The sequence below is a fragment of the Octopus bimaculoides genome, chromosome 7, assembly GCF_001194135.2.
Source record: "Octopus bimaculoides isolate UCB-OBI-ISO-001 chromosome 7, ASM119413v2, whole genome shotgun sequence".
Taxonomy (NCBI): domain Eukaryota; kingdom Metazoa; phylum Mollusca; class Cephalopoda; order Octopoda; family Octopodidae; genus Octopus; species Octopus bimaculoides.
The window spans coordinates 82,843,269-82,850,407 of NC_068987.1; the positions used below are offsets into that span (position 1 = coordinate 82,843,269).

Here is a 7,139-nt window from a genome sequence, read left to right on the forward strand (position 1 = left end):
TGTCTCGTCTATCTGGATGTTTTGTTGTCCCTTTTTTGTATCACCTAACTGTCTGGATGTTTTGCGTTTTTGTCCCATTTTGTATTTTATGTATGTATGTATGTATGTATGTATGTATGTATGTATGTATGCATTTGTGTGTCTGTTTCCCCACCATCGCTTGACAATCGGTGCTGAAGTGTTTACGTCTCTGTTATCTAGCGGTTCGGCGAAAGGAACCGATAGAATAAGTACTAGGTTTACAAAGAATAAGTCCTGGGGTCGATTTGCTCGACTAAAGGCAGTGCTCCAGCATGGCTGCTGTCAAATGACCTAAACAAATAAAAGAGTAAAAGAATTCGCTCATAGCATAAGATGCAAGGATTTTTAATCAGCGGAGTTTGTGTAAACTGTTGCTAGTTTTCTCTGCGGCTAATTATTTACTTGGACGTGTGTGGTGTTGTTTTGTTTGTGAATGTGTGTGTGTGTGTATGCGTGTATGTGCATGTGTGTACGCATATATGTCGTGTGTGTGTGTGCGTGTGTATGCGTGTGTATGTGAATCTGTGTATGTGAGCGTGTGTGTGAATTTGTGTGCGTGTGTGAATTCGTGTGTGCGCGCGCGTGTGTGTAGAATTGTGGATATTCTTTGATATATATAGAAGTTACCAGTACACAACTATGCGTCTGCCATTCTTATAACGATAGAAGTTTAAAAAATACCAAAACCACACAAAACCGAAATATAACTAAAAGAAAAAAAGAAAGAAAGAAAGAAGGAAGGAAGGAAAAAAGAAGAAATAACAAAATAACTAACCTTAGAAAACTTTAGAAAACCGACAATTATTTCCACAGAAAACGACAGACGTAAAATTACAGATTTTTTTTAAACGCTTCAACGTCCTCTTTTTTATATCTGTATAACTTAAATCCAACTTCGACCGCATCATTATATATCTATATTACATCGCATCATTATATCTATGTAACTTCAATCCAGCTTACGCTACATTATTCGCGTCATTATATCGCCCACATCGTTTTACGCGGTCGTATGTGGTTCTAATTACCTTATAGTACTAATCAAATCAGACTGTATCCCACATCAGACTTTATCCCACTCCGCCTCGCTTTCGACATTTGTCCCATACATCTGAATGAAAGTTACTACTGCCTCGTTATACGACATCCTTGATACCACTCTACGAACATCAACGTTCTCAACAACACTTTTACAAACATCAGAAAGACGTGATGGAATGATTTCCACCATGATATAAAATCTAAGTTTTAGAATTGACAACACCACAGCTATCAACATAGACACTGCAGTGGCCGAGTAGTTAGGATGTTGCATTCACGATTTAGCTATCGTGTGTTCGATTCCCGAACCGAGCGGTGCATTTTGTTCTTGAGCAAAACACTTCATTTCACATTGCTCCAGTTCACTCAGCCGTAAATACGACGATCGTCTGCCGGAAAAGCCTTCCGATCGAGGGTGGGGGGGATCTTGGCCTACTCGCTTAGCCAGCGCGGTGTGGCCATTCGAAAGCTAAAACAAGTCAAAACACATCGTGACCAACGATATATAGCAACATGGGATAGCCTGGTCGGTAGCGTGATACCGTGACACACATACATACACATATTTTTAAAAGAAAAATCTTTAAGTTATTAACTATTTAAAAATATATATATCTAGGGAACTAAATGTCTCAAACCTTTTACGTATAGTGCGTTTTTTTTTTGTTTTTTTTTTACATGCTTTCGCTGTTCAACTTTTCAAAAACATGTGTTCTGGGCTAATGCTTGTAGAGGAAGTTGTTTTTACAAAAGGTGTTGCCTATTTCCTGTTTAGTTTCGGATTTAGAATTATTATGGAGTATTTTTCTTTCCCTTTCGCAGTTGATCATTTTGGGTTTTTTTTATTTTGTAGAAAGGATATATTTTGAATATTCCATTTGCACAAATATACGGATGTTTACTACTTACAATATTTCTAAAGATGACTCTTTAACTTGCTGTTGGTGCACGTTCACACGGCTAGTCAGTTTTGTTCTTGTTTCTCCAATGTATTTCTCATTGCATTGTGGGCATGTGATGCAGTAGATGAGATCTCTTGTTTCGCAAATCATGTTTGCATTCACTTTCAATTAATTCCTTCCCTTTCTTGAATCTTTTGGTTGTTCCTTGTTCAATTATTTCACATGCTTCTCATCGAGGGTCTCAACAGATTGTTACCCTCATTAGTTCTTTCCCGTTGTGAATTTGGTGGTTGTCTGCAGCTGTTGATGACCTGGGATTTTTTAAAACTATTTGTCGGAAATTCGATGGCTGATGTTGAATTGGGAGATATCTTTTGGCCGAATGTAGAATGTTGTGTTCCCAAGGATTATGGACGACTACAAATGGAATATTTGTATTTTTGTTTCCGACCTCTGTGTGAATGTTTCTCTGGTTGGCTGGTTTTGAGATTACTTTCACTCTGGTCATAACATTATGTATTAGGCTATTAAGATATTTTTGTTTTTTAAGGAACGTGTTTCGCTTTACCAATCGTTTCTCTCGCCTTTTTGTGTCTGTAAATATTGAACATATACGTCTTGCAACACTGAATTGTATATTCCTTTTCGTGTGGGAAGGGTGACAAAATCTAAAATCTAATTATGGTTGTGTCTGTGTTCTTGCAGCAGAGATCGTTGTAACTTTATCATTTTCCTTAATTATTAGAATGTCCAGAAAGGGGAGTTCCTTTTCATTCATTTCCTTAGTGTACTGAATCGATTCATGAATACTGTTTATGAATTTAAGGAATCTTGCAAGCCACGCCCCACCTTACTTTTTTAATTCCAAAATATGAAGCAGTCATCTAAGAAACTTTTCCATTTCCCAATTAAATAGCATTGGAAATGTTAATCAAAAGTAAATCTAGATTTTTCGTCCAGACATTCCATAACTGATGTTGCAAATGGCGATGTGACTTTCGTCCCCATGGCTGTGCCGCGTAGTTGCAAATTAAATCTTTCTTTAATTATTGTCACTGTAGCAAGTATTTTTTTTTACAAAACATTTACACACACACACACATACATAGTTTTATTCTTTTCTTAGTGTTAGTCATTAAACTAGTTCCATGGTGAAACATTTTCTTCTAGGTTGTAGTTGGTTACATTGAATCCATTTTAGAGCTCCCTCGATAGAATGTGTCCCCAACTGACCATGTATCGAAAAATAAACAGTGTTAAGTTGCCCTGTAATTTTCGTTAATATTTCAGTGATAAGGCTCATTTGGTCCTCGTGTTTTGCATCATGACATCAATGAAAATTTAAAAAAAAAAAAGATTAAGCATGCGTGATCTTATCAGTGAACAAAAAAGTCGATGTTATTAGGAAATTAGAGAATCGTGCTTCGATTGAAACAGTTTGTGAAAAGATTGGTGTTTAAAAGAAGTGTTGATAGATTCACTGCATTTTCTTGAAAATACAATTTTGATGCAAATTCTCAATCTTCTACTAGTGAAAAGAAGCGTTTGAAAGTTACGAAAGATACGAACCGTTGCAAAGGCAGAGATAAAATGATTTTTTTCACTTCGTCACCGCGTCTTCGACGATTCTGTGGTAACAATGTTTATGATGCAGAAATTCAAAGTACTGCACCCAAACATGTTAAACATATGGGTATCGACAATTCCGTGGTTAGTGATGGGTATTTAATAATCGCCATAGAAATGGTAATAAAATTATGCATAGTGAAGCGCGTAGTACACCATCCTAGGGAATCGAATCACGTAAAAGATATCAACTGACTTAATTAACAATGAAATTTTAACTCTCTACTGGGAAAATGGGGTAAAACTGAATTGTATTGATGGTTATTACTCAAAAATAGCTAAGTTGTTAAAAATAAAACCCTGCACACCTCATGCTAAATAAACATTTTTGCAAATGCAGATGTGGGCCTCATGGCATAACATCACACCTACAATTGAAGGGATCACCACTCTTAGAATAAAGATATTAGGAATAAAGATATTTCTTATCAAGGTGATTTTAAAGAATTTGAGGCACGAAATCTTCATTTTAATACTTCAAGTTGTAAGCGAGAGAGATATAAATGAAGACGACATCAGAATCTGGCGAGAAGACGTAGAGGGGGACCCTGGATGTCGAGTATTAATAGGAGACATAGCAGAGAGTGTTCTTGTTGGTAACTACAGAGATACTGAGAATGATCATCATTATCATCATCATCGTTTAACGTCCGCTTTCCATGCTAGCATGGGTTGGACGATTTGACTGAGGACTGGTGGACCAGGAGGCGACACCAAGTTCCAATCTGATCTGGCAGAATTTCTACAGCTGAATGCCCTTCCTAACGCCAACCACTCCGAGAGTGTAGTGGGTGCTTTTTATGTGCCACCAGCACAAGAGCTAGTCAGGCAGTCTTGGCATCGATCTCGTTTGGATGGTACTTTTTACATGCCACCTGCACAGGAGCCAGTCCAGTGGCACTGGCAACGATCTCGCACGAATGTCTTTTCACGTGCCACGGAGGCGACGTTGGCCCAAGAAATTCATGCTTTCTTTTACAAAGGAATTCTTTGACTGCGTTATTTTGTACTTTTGACTTGTCAAAAGAAACCAATATTCTGTAATACTCACATTGTCTTTGATCTTATTTCAAAAGAATCACCAGGAGGATATACAACTGAAACTCGACAGCTCTTTTAGCAGCGATGTTGCAGTTGTTAAGCTTGCTGACAATATTTGATGACTCAGCGGCAACGATCTCAGCTCCTCTTCAACCACGTCAGCCTTCTACAAGTGGGAGGCCAGCCTCAATGGAGTTTCATAGCTCTGCTACCACATAAATGACTTCTATCTCCATTCTCACGCTACATCAGCCTCATCTGTTATCTCCTACAAAAATGAGATTATCTATTTACAGTATCAACATTAAAATTTCTTTTTAATTTAAAAAAAATTTTACATACAGTAATGAGTTTATGAAATATTCATATGCTTTATATCGATAAGAATCTAATACCAATTTTCAACACACACGAGATTGAGACATAGCCGACCTCACGCACTTCTCATGAGGAATTCCGGAAGGCGCTTCGTGAGACCACTACTGAGACGCTACCGAAAAAAGAAAAAAAAAAGCCGTTGGAAAACAGATTATAGCAGCGACTCCATCTAAGAATATCTGAAGAAGGAATTGTATTCCGAAATATCATCGGACTATAGATAACTATAACTAAATTACAACGGGTGTATAGTCCATTTTTTGTATTTTAGTGCATTGTTGTACCATTCAAAACTTTTTATTCTTTACAAACAATACACAATGCTTCAAGCGAACTACAATACTCTCCTACCAATTTTAATATTTGTAGTATTTTTGCAATTCTGTTATTGTTTATTGTGGTCAGCGTGCAGTGTTATAATTTCAATATCCTATACACTATAACGCATGTAATTTCAATATTATATTCGTATACGGTTACCTCTTAGCATCTATTAAATCGAATATTCGTTTAAAATGGACACCTTTCTCCCTTACTAAAACGATTTTAACGAAAGTACACTGTACTTGATTCATTCATTCATTGACCTAGTAAAAGTGAAACGGAAGGTGGATATGGGTGGGATTTGAACTCTGAACGTAACCAAAAATCACAATATATTTTGTTTTATCTGGTACTCTAAGTGTGTGTGTGTGTGTAGGTAGGTGAGGGGTACAGACACGCACAAAAAACCATGCATGTCTCTGAAGCAATTAAACTCGTAGTCTTATTTGTCTTACAACGAAATCAAGGAAAGATCAACCACGTTGATCAAAGAAAGTAGGGGCAAACTGAACGGATTGAAAAGTATTTAGAACAATCCCTGTGGCAATGTAACAAACGAAAGCGTAGGAGAAACATCACGAATGAAAAATCTGTATAGCAAATGAAAGGAAATGTCTACAATATGTACATGACTCCACATTCATTTACTATTACGAATTCGGTCGACTTTTGGATGAGTGCAAAAATATGAGAAAAACATCGGCCAGTTTGCTTAAGCAATATATAAAGAAGGTTGTTATTTTAGATGTAAAGATAAGCCGAAAAAGAAAAGAAAACCGAAATAATAATGATAACAAGCTGGAAATACAATCATTTGATGTTTCCTCATCCATCTTGGGATGAATATCAAAATGTTATCTCGCAATATACGTATGGGTCGTATTTCTTAGATAAGAATCCAATACAAATTTCAATATTTATATAACGATTGTCCGATATTAGATCTCTTTTTGTTATAACTTATATTCAGAATATAAGTGATAATAAAGAACATTAACATCCTTTTTATTACAATAATTTCTTACATAAAAAAGAAAAACAACAACAAAAAATACCTTTGAATCTTTGATGTTTCCAAGCTGGCTTCGGAAATTTCTGCCGATTCAGAATAAAAAGGGAAACAAACAAATATCTTAAACGCAAGTGTGGCCGGTGTGGTTAAGATGCTCGCTTTGCAGGCAGGTGGTTTTGGGTTCGGTCCCACTGCACTGCAACAAGTATTTCACTGTAACTCTAGGCTGACCATTGTCTGGTGGAGTAAATTTGTAAAACGGAAACTGTGAGGAAGCCAGTTATGTAATGTAGGTGGGTGTGTGCACGTGTGCATGCGTGTGCGTGTGTGCATGAATGTAAAAGTAGTAAACACTAATGGCGTATCGTTCTAGCACTTGAATGTTGATTTATTTCACCATGAGCTCTATGTGGTTTTACCTAGCCATTTTCTGGCGTCTTACACGTGTTAATGTGCCTTGATTCTATAGAAATGCTTATAACTAAGTTATATATATGTACGTATGTATGTATGTATCTATCTATCTATCTATATATATATATAGGTGAGAAAGTTGGTATGTGAAAGCACGTGGTTGGATGTATAAAAGATAATAAGAGTGAAAAAACTTAAAGTATATATTTAAATTATGTCAGAAAAATGTTAGAAAAATGTTATAATATCTTTTTGGTATATAAACATTATATTTTGAGAAATAACCGGTTTCGTGTTGTCTTTTCAAATTTCTCTACTTCATTGTAACGTGTTCGCTCCAGTCTGAAAAAGAAGAGTATATATATATATATATATATATA

At 36.2% G+C, this 7,139-nt stretch overlaps 1 protein-coding gene and 1 long non-coding RNA gene across 4 annotated transcripts in view; one reads left to right on the forward strand and one right to left on the reverse strand.

Annotated features, from left to right (window-relative positions):
• The window catches only part of LOC128248395 (uncharacterized), a 105,730-nt gene extending 100,472 nt beyond the window's left edge, over positions 1-5,258 (reverse strand). Inside the window, exon 1 of the long non-coding RNA XR_008264643.1 lies at positions 1,972-5,258. This is a non-coding gene — a long non-coding RNA (uncharacterized LOC128248395). The remainder of the gene's footprint in view (positions 1-1,971) is intronic.
• The window catches only part of LOC128248394 (uncharacterized), a 131,933-nt gene that overhangs the window by 48,127 nt on the left and 76,667 nt on the right, over positions 1-7,139 (forward strand). The gene's annotated exons all lie outside the window — the stretch shown is intronic.